The sequence below is a fragment of the Phoca vitulina genome, unplaced genomic scaffold (genome assembly GCF_004348235.1).
Source record: "Phoca vitulina isolate PV1807 unplaced genomic scaffold, GSC_HSeal_1.0 scaffold18, whole genome shotgun sequence".
NCBI lineage: Eukaryota > Metazoa > Chordata > Mammalia > Carnivora > Phocidae > Phoca > Phoca vitulina.
The window spans coordinates 622,702-642,658 of record NW_022589721.1 but is presented as its reverse complement, the minus strand read 5'-3'; the positions used below and the strand labels follow the sequence as shown (position 1 = coordinate 642,658).

The 19,957-nt window shown below is 38.6% G+C and overlaps 1 protein-coding gene across 4 annotated transcripts in view; it reads left to right on the top strand.

The window, feature by feature from the left end:
* Nucleotides 1-19,957, top strand: part of NCALD (neurocalcin delta) — a 372,435-nt gene that overhangs the window by 198,089 nt on the left and 154,389 nt on the right. For all 4 annotated transcript variants that reach the window (XM_032415658.1, XM_032415660.1, XM_032415657.1 and 1 more), the window contains one exon: nucleotides 1,328-1,376. The gene's annotated coding sequence lies outside the window, so the exon portion shown is untranslated. The remainder of the gene's footprint in view (nucleotides 1-1,327; nucleotides 1,377-19,957) is intronic.

Below are 19,957 nucleotides of genomic sequence, written 5' to 3'. Positions count from 1 at the left end.
ATTTTATTAAGCCAAAATCTCTTCTAAATATCTATATTATTAAAATGTATAGGTTATTATAAGTAAGAAAAACATTAAGAATCTATCTTAGATCAGAATTCTTATATTGCTGGAACTAAAAATAACATAACAACTGTTATTTGTGGAACATCCAGAGGTCCAATAACCTGCCTGAGGTCCTTACCACTAAAAACTATTACCTCTATTCTATGTTTGAAGGGACAAATTTATTAACTCTTTGGTAAAACTCCTAGTTCTGCTCTAAGTATATTCAGTACTTTTGTTAAATGCTTGGAAGAATATGAGTCCTTGGTATATTGACTGAGTTACATTTTGCAATGACTGGTATATCATCGAATACGCAGAAATCGGTAGAATGTTACTTTTTTTCTAACATGTCAGTGGGAACACCTTTTCCTTGAATTATTACAATATTTTAAACAAAGGAGGCTGTTTAGAAACCCAAATAGTTGCACATTTCTTGATATTTTATAACTGATAAAAGTGATACTTTGGTATTTAAGAATTCAATGATATGAGTTGGGACTTTTTTTTCCCTACGTATTTCCCAAGAGGGCTTTGACCCTGTTGATAGTTTTGAAACTATATTAGATGGACTAATTAGATTGTCTAGACTGGTGCTCCCAGAGGTACAAAATGCACTTTTTTTTCTCAGAGAGAGGTTGTAAATGTCAGAAACAAAATCTGAGAGACCACCCCTCTCCCATGTCCATTGGCAAGGGGATTCAATAGATCACACCCCCTCCTTGAAGTCTTCCCAATCAAACCCACTCAGCTGAACTGAGTTAGCTCCTCACAGGCTAAACCCTTTGATTATTCCTTTCCCCTGACCTATGAATCTAATCAATACATTATTCCCATTTATTGATGTATTGTATTGTGATTTCTTATTGTTGCATTAAGGCACTGTGTTTGCTAATTCTTTTTGGAATGCCCCTAACCTTTGGTACATCTGGAAGTGGCTCATTTGATGCTTGCTCTGACCTGGAAAATGAAGGCCCATATTCTTGGCTATCCCTTCCCTTGAATCCATGTCCTCTTCCAAGGAATTTATAAATTTCAGGAAGAGGTCAATGCAAGATTCCCCACTGTGTTAGCCTCCGCCTTCTTTTTCTAGCTGAGTCCTTTCTGCCAAACCCATCTCCATCCCACCTGCCCTCCCGTTCCCAAAACGTGTTATTGACAACTAACGCCAGGTCACGGTACACTTCATAGGGCTCTGCCACTAAATATGTGGGGATAAATAATATTGTAATCCTTGCAGATATTTGCATTCAGGGTGGTTATTTTGCCTGTTTCCTTTTAGATTATCTCGGCTTGGTCTCTGGGAACCACCCACTAGTGACAGTCATAAGGTAAGTGTACATTTAAAATTTTCTTTCAATCAGCTGTAAATGGAAATCTCAGTTTTGTTCAATGATTTTCACAAAAGACAGTTTCAAATATTTTATTTTCAAATATTTTATCAGTGAACAGTGGCGTAACGACTGGGTGTTTCATATATAGGAAAAGATAATAAACCTTTAACATTTGCGAAAAGGATAATAGAGAGATAGGAAATAAAGCAGGCACTGCCTCTTACCCTGGAATATGACCTGTAGCATAATAAAGTGTATTCGCAGCCCCTGAGTGGAGTGGTTTCATTTCACCATCTTCATCCCACGCAGCTGCCAGAGTCCTCTCAAGGGGCACATTACAACAGCCTCTTCCTTCATTTTAAATTGGGCCGTAGCCCAAGAAAACATCTCAAATGGCATTAAACCAATTAACATCTAGCACAGAATTTAGCAGCTAATGGGCACATAATAGGTATTTGTTGGAGAATGAATGTCGGTGGATTCATTAATCCATTAATCTTCTGCTCTGTGAGGTCCTTGCCACTGTGAGGAAATGTGGTATACTGGTTTTTCCCCAAACCTGGAGTGAGATGCTTGGGTTCGGTTCCTGGTTCTGCCACTTACTAGCTGTATGACTTTGGCCACATGTTTAAACCTCTCAGTACCACCCAAATCTTGGTTTTAATACTACTTTCCAATAAAAGGAACCAGGGCTCCTTGGAGCAATGGCTAATTTAGGACTGGGGCAAGAAATATGCATAATGAGCCTGGAGCATCGTATAGTGCCAGAAAGTAAGGTAGTGCTAAAAGAAAAATGAAAAACAAAACAAAACGATAAACACCTCACAATGGTGTGACAAAAATTGGGTCACAAGGATACAGGAGTCAACTAAAAGTGCTCCCCGTCACCAAAGCTGGAACGATTCGAGCAACAAAATAAAGTCGTGGTATAACCCAAAACTCCATGTAGATACTCTGCTTTCCAGGAGGTAGAGCATGACTCCCCATGGGGGCTGCACACAGTGATTTTCTTCCAAGGAGTACAGTAGGAAAGTGGGGGCGGGGAGAATTACGTACCATCAAGAAACCTGACAAACACTACCTCAAGCCAGGTCATCCAGATTAACATCCGCAGTGATATGTCATCTTGATAGTAGGTATCCTTCACAAGATGTGATAAGAATGATGCTTTACCTCTGGTCCTCTTCCCCAAAACACATATTACCCGACTCTGGTCACGAGAAAAACATAAGACAAATTTCAATACAGGTACATCCTACAAAATACCTGACTACTATTCCTCAAAACTATCAAGGTCATTATAAATACTGGCAGTCACAACCAAGAGAAGCCTAAGGAGATAAGACCACTAACTGTAATGTGGGATCCTGGGTGGGATCCAGGAACAGAAAAAGGACATTAGGTAAAAACTAAGGAATCTGAATAAACTGTAGAGTTTAGTTAACAATAATATATCAATGTTAGTTCATTAACTGTGAAAAATGTCCCATACTAATGTAAGATGTTAATGATGAAATCTGGGTATGGGATATATGAGAACTCTCCATATGCTAATAATTCTGCAAATCTAAAACTGTTTGAAATAAAAGATTTATTTCAAAAAATAAGGAAGTGTGCACGTTAAAAAAACTGGCTTGGAGGTATACTCTCCATTTTCCAAGTACAAAAAAATAGTATTTTGAAAAATGTTGAATTTATAATTTATACTTTGAGAATCATACATGGAGAATTATATTCTGCATTAAAGTTTTGAGTTGGATAAAGGTGTACACATCTATAAAGCATTCTGCTATATTTCTGCTATCCTCAAATGGAGGAAGAAGATAACAATTAGCAACACAAACCTTTTTTTCAAGAATAACAGTTTTGAGGGGCTCAAAGTGGATTATGACTTGTGCATTAATTATGTATTGCAGCATAACAAATTACCACAAATTTAGTGGCTTAAAACAACATATAATTATTATCCCACAGTTTCTTTGGATCAGGAATCTGGATGCACCTTACCTGGGTCCTCTGCTTCGAGAGTCTCATAGGGTATAATCAAGATGTTGACTATGCTATGGTCCTTTTGGGAGCTTTTTCCTTCCAAGTTCATGTGGTTGTTGTTGGAATTCAGTTAAGGCTGTAGGACTGAGGTCCCCTGTTTTCTTGCTGGCTGTCACCTGGGTGTTCTCATCTCCTAAGTGTTACTCAACAGTTCTACCCATATGGCTGCTTGCCTCTCACAGGCCCTGTCACAACATGATAGATGACTTCAGAGCCAGCAGGAGAAGCTCTTACTCCAGTCTGCTAAGATGGAGACTTGTGTAATGTAATCTTATCAAGGGAGTGACTTGCCCATGGGCTTTGTTGTATTCTGTTGGCTAGAAGCTAGTCACAGGCTGTGTCTTCCCTCAAGAGGAAAGGATCATACTAGGGCCTGACTCGTTGGGGATCACCTTAGAGCGTATCCACTATACCAGGAGAGTTTTGAGACAGATCCGGGCAGCTGGGCATATATGAGCGAACTAAAGAAGAAGAGAACAAACTGGAAATGCTGGCTTCTTGTTTTCAAGCAAACTACAGCTTGAAGGAAATAAATACGTTTCACCCCCCCGCCCCCCAACAGAATTATGTTTTAAAAATACTCCTCAACGTTTAAAAATATTCCTCAAAGTTATCAAATGAGAGTTGCAATTATTCAAGATGAAGGAGCCAGAAGAATATATCTGGAGATCAATCATAAATACATCACATTTTCCTAACTAGTATTTTCTTTTTTATTAGCAGTGAAGAAATTTGGACAAAATTTCAACATTTCTGCAGTTTAAGAACTCTCATTATAAAAGTTTAAATAATATGATCTCATTTTCAACATTTCACGACTTAATTTTTTTTTTCTTTTTTGAGACTGTAGTTTTTAATACTTACGTTTTTAAATTCAGTCTACTAATAATTATTAATAGGTTGATATTGTTTAGGTAGTAATTTTTACATTTTACGTGATACTTAAAATTTGTGTATTTTAAATATATTAAATATTCATTTTCACTGGTTTCTTTTTCTGGATTCTGAATCCTTTTCTTATAAAATGTTAAATACAGAAATACTGGTATTATCATTTTGCTCCAGTATTGTAATCACCACCCAGAGTTTCAGGATCTCAAAAAAATTTTTTTTTTTTCTGATTGCTCCTTATAACACCAAATGTTCCAGAAATCCTAACATTTCGACATTGGAACAACATTTGCCAAGTTGCTGCTTGCATCTGGAAATAAAGCACATGTATCGTTTGTTAGACCCTGTGTCTAATTGTGGGTTTGTATCATGTGATCACCGTATTTGTGCATCTCCACAGAGATTCATACAAACCTATTAGCTGATTGAGCCAGAGACTTTTGCTGCTTATGTCTCAAATATGCAGCCGCCTTAAGAAAGAAAGAAGAAAACAGGCAACTTGTGGAAATGAGGCTTATTAGCAACCAAGCTGAAATGAAAAGGAAATATACGTATTGCAATAATTCAATTAAGAAACTCACAGGAGGAAGGATTTCTTGTGGGTTCCTCCTCTCTCAACCTTTACTTCTTTTTCAAGTCTTTCTACCTATATTGTTTTCTTTTCACTGCTTGGCTCACAAACAAGCCTTAGGCTGTAGCTATTGGTATCTCTTATGCAAGGTGTACAAAGGGTTGTTATTCAGAATGGTGAGAACGTAATCACCTGTAGCTATTGGTAAAATAACTCATTTAGCATATAAAGGTCAAAGCTTACTTGCTTTCTTCCTTCCTTTTTTCCTTTGGGTTGTTTTCTTTGTGAGAATTAAATAAAGGGATCTTTTTTTAAAAAAATATCAAATAAGTTAGAGTAAATAGAAGTAACCTTTCCTGCTTGTGAAGGAAGTATTCAGTGAAAGCCCAGACGAAGAGCATTTGGCTTTTGCTGGAAGGTCACAGGATAAAGCCATTCTTTATCAGAGCTGAATTCAGTGGAAGGTCTTGCGATTTGCCAAGGTGGTTGGCCCATGGTGGTCATCAGATCTCTTTCCCTCAGTTTTAGAAGGACTTAGTCTTGCCTTTGCCATCTGTTTTAATATATAAATCTGATACTTTCACCTATTACTGAAATTCTGGATTTATTTATTATGATTGGAACAACCGTTAGCTCTTTTCATTTAAAAAGCTGGACTTAAATTTGCATCATGATGATTAAATCCAAGTTGGATTTCCTTGTTTGGAAGTGCTGAGGTAGCAATTGGTTGTGGCCGACTTGGTCTTCTTTTGGCATAAGCTAGGCTTTCACCGAGTCTTTCGATCTGTCTCTTTATTTGGTACTGATCTTGGGGTCCCATGTATCCTAGTGAAGCTGAACCTGCCTCCTTCCACACTGAACTCTTCTTTTCTCCAGTTTCCGATTACACATATATTCCATGCTTGGTCATTCCTGTCTTGTCTTACCCATCCATTGTTTGCTATTGATAATTACCCTCCACAAAAAGACTATAAGCTCTTCGAGGGCAAGGATTCTGCCTTCTTGTCTTTTATGCCTTCACAAGGCTCAGGGTCCTCAGCGTTTGATGCCCACCTGCCACCATGACCCATGCCCACAACTCTTAAACACCTGATCAAATAGTGTTTCCTTAAATCAAAGGAATTATATACCTTCCATTTGCCTCACTCTGTGCTGGGGGCCACAAAGGTGGGGCCAGTCCAACAAAATGTCCACTCCTATCTTCAGAACCTCCCATTGTCCTCTCCGGACCACTGTACCCACACTCAGAGCTGCCAGGCTCCTTTCTGGGCATCTCTCCTGTGACTCATTCTCCGAGGCCCTGATCCTCACTGAGGTCTCAGCGGAGTATGACTCCTCTTAGGGCAATCATGTTCTAATAAAGCAACCCTGGAGACCAGAAGGACTTCAAGGCCCAAAGTAATGCACCTCCAGTGGTGAAATTCCAGGCACTGTGCTAGGCAACAATGGAAATATTTTTAACCCATCTTTGTCCAGCTGCCCTTAAATCACATCACACAAGCAGATGCCTACTCTGTCTGCTCATAGTCCCACCCTGCCTAGGGACTGTTAAAAAATGGAAATGCTAACAACCTCTGTCCTTACGGTGTGAATAACCTAGAAAGGGAGTTGGACTACACATGCCTACCAGGCAGACTAGCGTACTGTTTAAGAACCTGTCTAATCACACAGTCCTGGCTTCTAAACTCAGTTTTTCTACTTATCAGTTTTGTGGCCTCCTGCAAGTTCCCAAAATTTTCTGAGGTTCATTTCTTTCATCTGTAACACCGGGATAACAAAGCCCATCCCAAGAGGTGGCTCAGTTGGTAGAGCATGTGACCCTTGATCTCAGGGTTGTAAGTTTGAGCCCCACATTGGGTATAGAGATTACTTAAAAATAAATCTTTAAAAAAAAACAAAGCCCACCCCGAGGTTTTTATGAAGTTCAACAAGCTACTGTGTGGGCCATCCATAGTAAATATGCAGGACATGGGTGGCATCAATAATAATAACTAGAGCTAAGGAGGATTATAAATCCAACAAGGCAGTTTGGAGGTCTGAGGTTGAGAACAGGTATGTAGAGCAAGGCATTGATGGAGGTGGAGGAAGATGGAGGAGAACTTCCTAGAAAGGACTTCCTTTCCTCACAGGAAAACATGAGTGCTGTTCAATATCTATCTGAGCTTGCTTAGCCATAGGTACTTAATCCTCTGATCACTTGGCCTACAGAGGCATATTTGGCTTGGAAGCCGACTGCTGAGGAGTAGAAAAAATATCAGTGGAACCCATGCACATTGTTACCATACAGAGGAGGGAGGGGTAAGGGAGCTTCACCCCTTCTCTGAATTGTTGATTTCTGAGGCTGTCTCCTCCATTGGACTGTGTGGTCCTCAAAGCCAGGACCCAATTCATTCTGTTATCCCTAGGCCACTGTTGCGAGTATGTGTTCAGTGCCTAATTACTGGTAGAATGATTGAAAGAATGGAATATACTGGCGTTTTGCTGCATTACGTCTTCCAACAACACAAGTGATTATATAAAAGATTTACTAAGATTTAGTATAAATATGTGAACATATTTTCCTTGCATGCAAGAACATGACTCAGTCAAATGAAAGATGGAAATATTGTGGTATGTGGTTCTCCAAAGCAACTTCATTTGTGGGGTCAGAGAAGAAGAAAGATGTGACTTGGGAAAGTTGCACCAGCCTTGAAAATGCTGCATGGAAGGAAAAACCAAAACCAAAAAACAATCCCCAAGCTTGTGAAACTGGAAGAGGAGTCTGTGCAATCCAGCCTGGTGCCAAAAGGGACAAGTTGGCAGATGGGAATGGATCCTTGCAAATTCCTGCAGCCACCTGGCTTGTGATTTAACACTTCTCTGAGCTTTTGTTGTTCCGTGACATTTGGGACTAAATTTATTCCCATCTTTTTGTCCTTGTCAAAAGCAATGATTTTTTAAAAAGTTGTATGTTTTCTTCCCATTCTTGTTTATATCTTGCTATCCTGCTGTTTACAAGGTTGGTCTCTCACACTCTGCCTGGGGTGTTTTCTATTCCTCTGTAGTTAAAATTGCCAGAGGATTGTTTGAGCTGCTCTATTTTGAAGAATGGGGAAGCCATGGTGCCCTGTGGAATCCCAGCATGGTGTAACATCTCCCCAGTGAAAGAGGCACGTAGTTCTTATGAACTTGTGACTGACTGTGAAACTTTGCACATTCAAGTATTTTAAACACTTGATGCCTATTGTGCATCTTGTTATAGAGATATAATATCAGGCGTGACTTCTCACGATGTTATAGAGATATAATATCAGGCGTGACTTCTCACGTGGCTGATGCCTCCTTGGAAGTTGCCTAGAGTAACATGAAATGTGATTTCTTTCCAAAATGGAGTGCCTGCCATTTTCTCCCCAGCTTTAGGTTGGAAATGATGTCCTGATGTCTCATGCCCCTCTCCTCTGCTCCTGTATCCTGTCCTCACTTTGGTCTGATTATTCTCCCCCATCTGAATGGTCTCCGCAGTGTCTTATGTGATGCTCCTCTTGATCACAAAATCATGGTGGCATGTGGAACAACTGAAGTTGGAAATTTTTCCTTTGCTTCCTTGCAGCATGGAATCCGGAAAGGTTAGGGCATTTGAACAGAAGTTGCTTTAATTACAATTGCTTTGACTATAATTACAATGGCTCCTAGCCCCAAGAGGAATGACCCTTGACAGAGGTGAAGCCAGCCAAGGTTGGCCTTGCCCTTCTGAGCCTTTTAATGATGCAATCCTTCCAGAGACTCCCAACACCCCTATACTCCTTTACACCCCCCACCCCATGGGTATCCATCTCTGTTTCTGATGCCCCTGTTTTCTTCAGACCTTCCTCATCAGGGTAGATAGTGCTCCATACTTTAGCTTCCTTCCCTTATGTGCTAATTTCTTCCTATTTCCCAGATATTATTCCTTAGGATACTCACTGTGATCTGAATATGGATAGTATTGGGTCAAAGATACCAATACTGATGCTCTGGAGTGGAAAGGATATAATGAAAACTCACCAGGCCTCAGATGATCTGGGTTTTTAATTCTAGTTTTGCCACTTTTTAACTGGTAACCTTGGGTTATGTCACTTAATATTTCTGAATATGTTCTCACTCATATAATGTATTTAATGAGTTCATGCTAACACGTCTAAAATATGAGATTTTCAGGGCGCCTGTGGCTCAGTTCATTCAGTGTCTGGCTTTTGATTTCGGCTCAGGTCATGATCTCAAGGTCATGAGATCAAGCCCCACATCTGCTTGAGATTCTCCCTCTGCCCCCTGCCCCAGCTCACGCTCTCTCTAAATAAATAAATATCCTTAAAATATGAGATTTTCACCTTTGATTATAATAAAGTTCGTATGAGGTGAAGCATTTGAAAGCTCTTTATAAATGACAGTGGTTCTGTACAAATATAAGGTAGGAAGGCAAGAAAGTGCCTTAACCATGTCCAAAATGTCAGCTTCTTGACAGATAATGTGAGCTAGCAGAAAGCTTCAGCCTGGCTGTAGCATTTTCTATAATCCCATTTTATCTGAGCCTCTGTTCCATCATGAATACAAAAGAATATAATCAAACCTCATGGGATTGTCATGAAGATTAAATGAAATGATGGATATAAAGTTTGTTAGCACAGTACCACTTGGCACTTAGTATGTGTTTAATAAATTGTTAGTTCCCTGTCATCTTAATATGTCTCTTAAGAAGTGACTCTAGCTGTGAATTGTGTAAGACTGATAAATCACAGACCTGTACCCCTCAAACAAATAATACATGATATGTTAATAATAAATAAATAAATAAATAAATAAGAGGAAAACAGAGAGAGAGGCAAACCATAAGACACTTTTAGCTATAGGGAATAAACTGAAGGTTGCTGGAGGCGAGGTGAGTGGGGTATGGGGTAACTGGGTGATGGGCATTAAGGAGGGCACTTGATGGAATGAGCACTAGGTGTTGTATGTAACTGATGAATCACTAAATTCTACCTCTGAAACTAATAATACAGTATATGTTAATTAAATTGAACTTAAATAAAAAATTTTTTAAAAAAAGAAGTGACTCTAGAGAGTGTACAAGATTTTCCACATGCTTCAAATCCACCTGTGTATGTGGCAGATCCAGTAACTAAAATGGTATCAAAGCAGCCAAGAGGAATAATGTAGTTTAAAGGTAACATTAAAGAGATGTACATCATTCTCCGAAATGGGCATGGACTTTGATAGTGCAAAAGGTGACATGGGCTTGATTCTAAGGGGTGGGGAGGGAGGTGAATAGGGCACTCACTTTGGCACAAAATTAAAGAGGGCATTGTAAAACTCCATAATCAAGATAAATAATGTTCAATACAGTATTTTTTTTAAATCAGAATTAATGCAAAAAAAATTCATGATGAACAAAATACCAACATTTTAAATAAAGGTAGGATCAGAAACAGTGCTGTGCAGAGCCATCTTGGAGCCTGAGACTAAAGAAAAAATCAGCAATAGTGATCATGTCTTTACTTAAAGTGTTGATGCTTTGTTCATTGTGGATATTTTTGATTTTCAAAAATATTGCATTAAAGTATTATTTATTTTGATTACTGAGTTTTTTGGTGCCTCTTTAAGATTTGTGCCCAAGGAGAGTGTGCTACTCACCCTACTTGCCTCATCCTGTCCCCACCCTGGGGGGGGGGGGTGGTGTCCACTGGGCTAGGAAGAAAGTTCCAGAGCCGGCTTCAGGTCCTCACTTTGTATTTCCCCTCATCCACTTTGCGGTTCCAAGTTTGGTTTAACTATAATTTTGTGGGGGGAAAAAAAGACTGTATCAGATGAAATTCCAGCTTTCTTTCCAATCAAAAGACTACCACAGTGAAATATCGTTTGGAAAGAAAACATAAAGTAAATGGTTCATCAGAGGCTTGATTGAGGTTGGGGGGTCAGCAAACAATGACCCACAGGCCAACTGCCTGTTTTTGTAGGAAAAGTTCTATTGGCACACAGACCTGCTCATTTGTTTTTGTGTTGTCTGTGGCTGCTTTGGGGCCACAGTGGCAGAGTTGAATAGTTGCAACAGAGACCATATGGTTTGCAAAGCTGAAAATATTTAGGATCTAGGCTGATGTGGACCTCTGATTTAGATTATCAAAGCACTCAGATGTTTTTGGATCAGTATGTGGGGTTGACAACAGTTTATTTATTTTTTAAAGATTTTATTTATTTATTTGACAGAGAGAGACACAGCGAGAGAGGGAACACAAGCAGGGGGAGTGGGAGAGGGAGAAGCAGGCTTCCCGCTGAGCAGGGAGCCCGATGCGGGGCTCGATCCCAGGACCCTGGGACCATGACCTGAGCCGAAGGCAGACGCTTAATGACTGAGCCACCCAGGCGCCCTGACAACAGTTTAGAATATCCAGTCATTTGGAAATTTATGTAACAGAGAATTCAAGGACATTTACAGAGAATATTACAATCTTCCATTTGTAAGAACTGGGGGAAATGGGGAAGGTATCAGAGTTCAAAAAGTAAATCAAGAGAGGCACAAAGAGTGGGTGAGATCTGTGTCCATCTGTGCCCCTGTGGGTCCTCTGTGAGAGTTCAGTTGTGACTTGACATCACAAGGCATGAGATGTTTATGAGAGTTTGATATTGCCCATAACTGGTAAAAGGAAACGGTGGGTTTGTTGAAAAATGCATTCATTAGTATTATCACATAAATGGTTTGTGGATTTAATTACCTCAATTCTGTTACTATGGATAACTGACTTCACATATTCAACAAGCATTTAGTGAGCATCTGTATGTGCAGGAATTGTAAGAGTCACCGTCAAAGTAGTCTACTTCTAAGTTTGAGTGTGAGCAGAGATAGGAAAGCTCCAGATTGTGTTCTGATGTGCCTTAGGTTTGGAGAGCATACAGGAGACAACAGGGAGAAAAAGAGGAGAAAGATCAACTTATGGAAGGCCCTGAATGCTAGCTAGGGAGCTTGAACTTTAACCAGGAGCCAGTAGAAACTTCCTTGATCAAGGAAGTGGCATATCCATACCTGTGCTTTAGTTAGGATGTTAACTGAGTGTGGAGGGATGGAAGGTGGATGAGAATAGGAGTAGGGGGACTAATCAAAAGGCGATTTCAGTAGCCTTGTATGGTTTATAGTCCTCAGAGATGACGTGGGCTTCTAGTTAGTTGTATCCATGGGAATGGGAAGAAGGACAGATCTGAGAGTGCTAGTGAGAGTAGTAAAATTAACCAATATTCAGCCACTTGATTAGGGAGGCTTCTGGATTTGGAGTTGAGGTGACTGGGAGGGTGCAGAAGGTATTAGTAGAAATAGAGAAGCCAAGCAGAGAAGTAGGTTTTAGGGTCAAAAATACTAAGTTTGGTTTTATATAAAGTGAATTGAATATACTATAAAATATCCAGGAAAAAACAGAAGAATGCATGAGAGAGAGAGAGAGAGAGAGAGAGAGAGGGAACTGCTGGAGATGGAAGTTTAGAAATTATCTGTTGAAAGATAATCATTGAAGCCTGGGCATCAAAAACATCATAAGGGAGGAAGTTAGAGAGAGGAGATGAGCACTGAAGAAACAACTATGGTCAAGTTGCCAGATAAAATACAGGATGCTCAGTTAAGATTGAATTTCAGATCAACAAAGAATCATGTTTTAGTATAAGAATGTTCCATGCAATGTTTAGCATACCTATACTAAAAAAATATATACATTGTTGGTTTGAAATTCAAATTTAACAGAGTGTTCTGTATTTTTATTTGCTAAATCTGGCAACCTTTGACTGTGGGGATGGCCCATAATTATGGGATGGTCAGAAGAGGAGGAAATGGTAGAAGAGCTTGGGAGTGGGCAGATAGATCCCAGGAAAACTAGGATATTGTATTATCATGAAATCAAAGGGTAGAGTGGGTTTCCAAAGGGCTGAACAAAAATTTCAAGGCCATTGCATTAGGCAACATGAAACTCATTAGGGACCTTTGAGAAAGCAGATGGAGGTCTGGTTGCAAAGGGTTAAGGAGTAAATAAAATAAGGGAGATGGAAATAATCCGTGTAGATCACTCTTTTAGCAATTGTGATGGAGAACAGAAGGGAGATATGAGATGGTAAAGAAAAACAAAATAGAAAGCAGGTTTTCAGGATTAGAGAGACCAAGGCTGTTTTCCAGTCTCTGAGGAGCACAAGGTAGTGGCATCCAGAAGATGTAAGAGGGGTGATGGGATTAAGGGATGGGGTAAGCTGTGGATGATGCTGGAAGGGAGAATCAGGACTTAAATGGAGGGATTAACCTTTGCATGGAGGATGCTCCCTCCTCATCCAAGTCATGAAAGAAGGAGGGGGAGATAAAGATGGGGAGATTTTGAGAGTAGATAAGAAGAAGGAAGGCTTTTATTTATTTTTGCTGTCTGACTGTGCTATTGAGAGTACATGTTATGGAGGAGGGATTAGGGGAACAGGAGGGGCAGACTCAGGCTCAAGATACTCCCTGTTTGCTAATTGCATGGGAGAGATATGATGCAGAGCCCAAAAGTGCATATAATTCATCTAAGTGGGAACCATTTATGTTCCTCATGTTATATCTTCCTCCAGCTCTAGTGTTCCATATCAATTCATAACGTAATCAAATTGCTCACCAAGGAAGGGAAAATGACAGAAACAGAATTGAACAGACTCACTCTTATCCATTTTATTAGACCAAGAGACTCTGGCCATGAAAGGATCAGGGCCATTTATTCATGTCCCCAGTCCTAGAAGGGGCCCATAGGAGCACCCAGCAGCAAAAGCCATTTTTGGGGAACATGTGGAGTTCCTACTCTGTGAGATCCTATATCCACCATGTGGACTGTGTTATGTGGGGTTAATATCTTTGCCATGTCACACCCAGCATACCAGGGACTCAGAGACATACAGGTGACACGCACTGATCCCAACCACCCTATACTCTCTGGAAGCTGAGGTCAAAAGATGGCCAGACTATTCTACAGTTGGGAGAGCGTGAAGTTGAGGAGCAAAGCAGCCTGTAACCTCTTAGCTGCTTTTCCTCTCTGCTGTCAAGAACAGGCATGCCGTTTGCAGCACAAGGAGGGAGCCATTTGCAGAACTGTGGAAGCCTGAGAAAGCTGAGAAAGAGTTATTTCAGGGAGGGGATGGGGTGGTGCTGTCTGCCTGGGGAAACTCTTAGTGCCTCCACCTCCAGAGAACATTAACATTTCCAGCCCCCTTTCCACAGCCCTCTTTCTCTCCCTCCTCCTCACCCCCAACACAAAGGCACAAATGAAATTCCTAAAAGTAGACTACTTCTGCCTAGTTATTTTTAGTATTTGCTGTTAGTATTTATCAAGCTTTTCAGTGTTAATTTGTCCTCCCACCCATTTCTCTTCCTGCCTCCACGTGCTGGGCTTGGGATGAAAGGAGCATGTACAAGAAGCATCTGGTGATCTCATTGAAACCTCCTCTAGAGAGAGGAGGCTATGGGCCTTGAAAATCAATCTCCCCCACCCCCACCTTGAAAAGAAGAAAGATCTGTATTCCATTAGCTTTGGAGAACAACATAAGCATTGGTGAAGTGAACCCATGAAAATGTGTATGTGGTGTTTAGCCAGGTCAAGAGCCCCAGTCAAGGAGCTGGGTCAGGGGATCAACACATGCACAAAATGTCATAATCCACACAAAAAGGGTTGGAGACCAGGTAAACAAGAAGGATGCCAGAGAAGAGAAAAAGGTAAAATCCATGCAAAGAGTAAAGGATCTGAGGGAGCTGAAGGGTTAATATAAGAAGGGGTGGAGTTAGGATTAAAAAGGCCAAAGGAAGAAAGCTCTGTATCACCATAGCACTGTAGTATGTTACAGCTTAATACTAAAACATCACTTGTTCCTGCCTCAACTGCCTGCCCTGTCTCTGGGAGTCAGTTATGCCCAAAAACAGCCACATTGCTCTGGAGAGGAACCCCCAGTTGAATGGAAGCAAGACCTTATCAATCTGCATGGACATTGGACCTCTTGTCTATCCACCAATGTATTCATTTCGTAGGAATCAGTAAAGAGTTGTTTCCTTTTGCAACTTCAAAAAAATGTTTTGGCTTGATTTTTGTGTTCTTTTAAAATTTTATTGTCTTTTTCAGCTTCCTAGAAATTGAAAAATATAATAAATGAAGTGAAAAATATTTAATGCATGGGCTCAGCAGTGGAATGGAAGAAACAGAGGAAAGAATCAGTGAACTTATAGATTAAATAATAGAAATTACCCAATCTGAACAATAGAGAAAATAGACTGAAAATGGGGGAGGAAAAAAAAAAGACAGGGCCTTAGGGACCCAAGGGAATGTAAAAACTGTATAGCATATGTATCATCAGCATCCTGGAAAGAGAGAAAGAGGAGGACAATGCTAAAAAAGTATTTGAAGAAACAATTGCTGAAAGTTTTCAAGTTTGGCAAAAGAAACAGAAGAAGTATCAAGAAGTGGATTAGAATACCCCAAACAGGATTAACCCCCAAAAATCCACACTAAGACACATCTCAGTCAGACTCAAAGAAAATGTCTTAAAGCAGCAAGAGAGAAATGAGACCTTATCTATAAGGGGAAAACAATTAGAATGACAGTGGATTTCCCATCAAAAACTATGGAGGCCAGAAGTAAGTGGCAGAAAATTTTCAAATGTTGTAAGAAAAGAACTGTCAACCCAAACAGTGAAAACATCCTTCAGAAATGAAGGGGAAATCAAGACATTTTCAGCTGAAGGAATACCTAGAAATATGTCACCAGCAGGCTCATCTTAAAAAAAATAGCTAAAGGAATTTCTCTAAACAAAAAGGAAGTGATAGAAGATGGAACATCAGTATGGAGAAAAGAATAAAACAAAGAGTAAAAATAGGGATAAATACATAAGATTTCCTTCTTTTAAGTTTTCTAAATTAGATGATTGAAGCAAAAACTGTAACTGTCTGATGTGACTTTCAATGTACATAGAGGAAATATTTAAGAAAGTTATTTTATAAATGAGGAAGAGTAAAAGGATGTAAAGGGAGGTAAGGATTCTAACTGAACTGATATAACATTGAAAACAATAGACTCTGACAAGTTATGCATATTTAAGGGAATATCAAGAGCAACCATTAAAAAGCTATACAAAGAGATATACTAAAAAAACTACAGATAAATAAAAATTGAATTCTAAAAAATGTTCAAGTATTCACAATAAGGCTGGAAAATGAAAATAAGGAAAGAGAAAATGAAGAACATAGGAAACAAAAAATAAAATGGCAGATTATAACCCAAGCATGTCAATAATTACATTAAGTGTAAATGGCCTAAGTATACAAATTATAAGACAGAGATTGACATGATAGATTTTTTAAAAATGATCCAAATAGAGGCACCTGGCTGACTTAATTTGTAGAGCATGCGACTCTTATGAGTTCAAGCCCCACATTGGGTGTAGAGTTTACTTAAAAAAAAAAAAAAGACCCAACTATATGCTGTCTATAAGAAACTACTGTCAAATACAACAATATAGGAGGGTGAAAGTAAAAAGAAAAAGATATATCATGCAAACATTAATCGGAAGAAAGCAGGAGCGGCTATATTAAGATCAGATAAAGACTTCTGAACAAAGAAAATGATCAAGAACAGAGGGACATTATGTAATGATAAAAGGGTCAATCCACCAAAAAGACATAGCAAGCATAATATTTTGCATGCATATCCTAAATATGTACTAAACAATAGAGCAAAATATGTGAAACAAAAACTGATAAATCTGAAGGAATTGACAAGTCCATAATTAGAGTTGGAAATCTCAGCACATTTCTTTTAACAATTCATAGAACAACTGACAGAAAACCAGCAAGTACAGAGAACACAGCAACACTATCAGTCAACCAGATCTAATTTACATTTATAGAATCCACCCAGCAACAGCAGAAAAGACATTCTTTTCAAGCACCACAAAATATATGCCAGCCTAGGCCATAAGCCATAAAACAAACCTCAACAAACTTAAAAGAATCAAAATCATACAGAATATATTCTCTGACTATAATGGAATCAAACTAGAAATCAAAAATGGAAGAATGACAGGAAAATCTCTAAACACTTGGAACTGAAACAACAAACTTCTAAAACCATCTGTGGGTCAAAGAGAATTACAAGGGAATTTTTTAAAGTACATTGAAGTAAATGAAAACGAAAATACAATGTATCAAAATTTGTGAGGTTCAGCTAAAGCAGTTCTGGAGGGAATTTTATAGCACTGAATATGTTAGAAAAGAGGAAAAGTCTCTTAATTATAGTTTATAAGTTAATAATAAAAATTCCCATCCCCAGAAACTAGTTTTATAAAACAACTTGTAAAGAAGAGCAAATGGGTGCCTGGATGGCTCAGATCATTAAGCATCTGCCTTTGGCTCAGGTCATGATCCCAGGGTCCTGGGATTGAGTCCCGCATCGGGCTCCCTGCTCAGCAGGGAGCCTGCTTCTCCCTCTCCTTCTCCTGCTCCCCCTGCTTGTGCTCTCTCACTCTCTCTGTCAAATAAATAAATAAAATTTTTTTAAAAAATGTTTAAAAAAAAAAGCAAATGAACCTAAATCAAGCATAAGGAAGTAATAATAAAGAGAACTCAATAAAATTGAAAAAAGAAAGATAGTAGAGAGAATAGATTAAACCCAAAACCAATTCCTTGAAAAGATCAACAAAACTGATAAGCCTCCAACACACACTTCTTTGTGAGAAGACACAAACTACCAGTATCTGGAATCAAAAAGACTTACCATCACTACAGAACTGCAGACATCAAAAGAATAGTAAAGGAATACTTCAACTCTACACATAAAAATTTCATGACTTACATAAAATGGATCAGTTTCCCAAAAAGCACAACTACCACAACCCACACAATTAAAGATAGATAATTTGAAGAGCCTTATAACTAAGAAAACTTAATTAGCAATTAGAAACTTCCAAAACAGAAAATTCCAGACCCAGTTGGTTTCACTGGAAAATTCTATCAAATATTTAAAGAAGAATTACATCAATCCTATGAGTCTCTTCCAGAAAATAGAAGAGGAACACTTACCAATTCATTTTATGAAGCTACTCTGATACCACAACTAGAAAAAGACAGTACAACATAAGAAAACTAGAGACTAATGGCTCTCATGAAGATAAATGCAAAATTCCTTAACAAAATATTAGCAAATAGCATTTAGCAATATATGCAAATAATTATATACCCTGACCAGGTGGAATTTATTCTAGGGATGCAAGGCTCATTCAACATTTGAAAATCAGGGTGCCAGGATGGCTCAGTTGGTTAAGCATCTGCCTTCAGCCCAGGTCATGATCCCAGGGTCCTGGGATCAAGGCAAGGCCCATGTCGGGCTCCCTGCTCCGCAGAGAGCCTGCTTCTCCCTCTCTCTTTGCCTGCTATTCCCCTTGCTTGTGCTCTCTCTCTCTCACTCTCTGTCAAATAAATAAATAAATAAATCTTTAAAAAATATTTGAAAATCAATCAGTATAATCCACCATGTAAACAGTCTAAAGAAAAAAATCACACTTACGCTAATCGAAGCAGAAAAATTATTCAACAAAATTCAGTAATTCATGCTTAAAAAAAAAACCTCTCAGAAAAATAGGAATAGAGGGGAGCTTCTTAAAATTGATTTAAGAATATCTATCAAACACTTGCAGCCAACAGCATACTTAATAGTGAAAGACTGAATCCTTTCCCCACAATATCAGGAGCAAGACAAGGATGTCCTTTCTCATTATTCCTATTTAACATACTGGAAGTTCTACACAGTACAATAAAGTAAGAAGAGAAAATAAAGGCATATAGATCCAAAAGGAAGAAATAAAATTGCTTCTATTTGCAGATGGCATGAAAAACATCCAATGGAATCTACAAAAAACTAGAACTAATAAGTGAGTTCAGCTAAGTTGCAAGATGTAAAATAAGCATAGAAAATCAATTGTATTTCTATATACCAGCAGTGTATACATGGGTATTGAAATTAAATATACAATATCATTTATAATAGCTCAAAAACATAAAATACCTAAGCATAAATCTAACATAACATGTATAGGATTTGTATGCTGAAAACTACAAAATGCTGATGAAAGAAATCAAAGAACATTAAATAAATGGAGAGCCATACTATGTTCATAGATTGGAAGATTCAACATAGTAGAGATGTCAATTTCCCCAAATTGATATTTAGGTTTAATGAAATTCTTTTAAAAATTTAGAAAAGGAAAAAAATTCCAGAAAATATTTTTGTAGATATAGATAAGATTACTCCAAAAATTTATATGAAAAGGAGACAAAGAGATGGCCAACAGACATGTGAAAAGATGCTGAACATCACTCATCATCAGGGAAATGCAAATCAAAACTACAATGAGATATCACCTCACACCTGTCAGAATGGCTAAAATCAAAAACACAAGAAACAAGTGTGAGCAAGGATGTGGAGAAAAGGGAACTCGTCTTATGCTCTGTTGGTGGGAGTGCAAACTGGTGTGGCAACTGTGGAAAACAGCATGGAGTTTCCTCAAAAAGTTAAAAATAGAACTCCCCTGTGATCCAGTAATCACTACTGGATATTTACCCAAAGAACATGAAAACATTAATTTGAAAGGATATACCAACAAATGGGAAAAGCAAGCTATAGTCTGAGAAAAAATGTTTACAAAACATGTACCTGACAAAGAATTTATACCTACACTGCATAAAGAACTCAAAACTTAACAGTTAAAAAAGAAACAGTTCTATTAGAGAATGGACAAAAGATAGAAGCATTTCACTGAAGAGGATGTATAGATGGAGACATGCACATAAAAAGGTGTTCCACATTACTAGCTACTAGGGAAATGCAAAGGAATACCATAATGAGATACCACTACCCATCTATTAGAACAGCCTGGAATAAATAGTGATAATGCCAAATACTAGCAAAGATGTGGCAAAACTGAATCTCTTATACATTGCTGGTGGTTAAAACGGTACAACCACTCTGGAAAATAGCTTGGTAGTTTCTTAAAAACTAAACATAAACTGAATCATCTGACC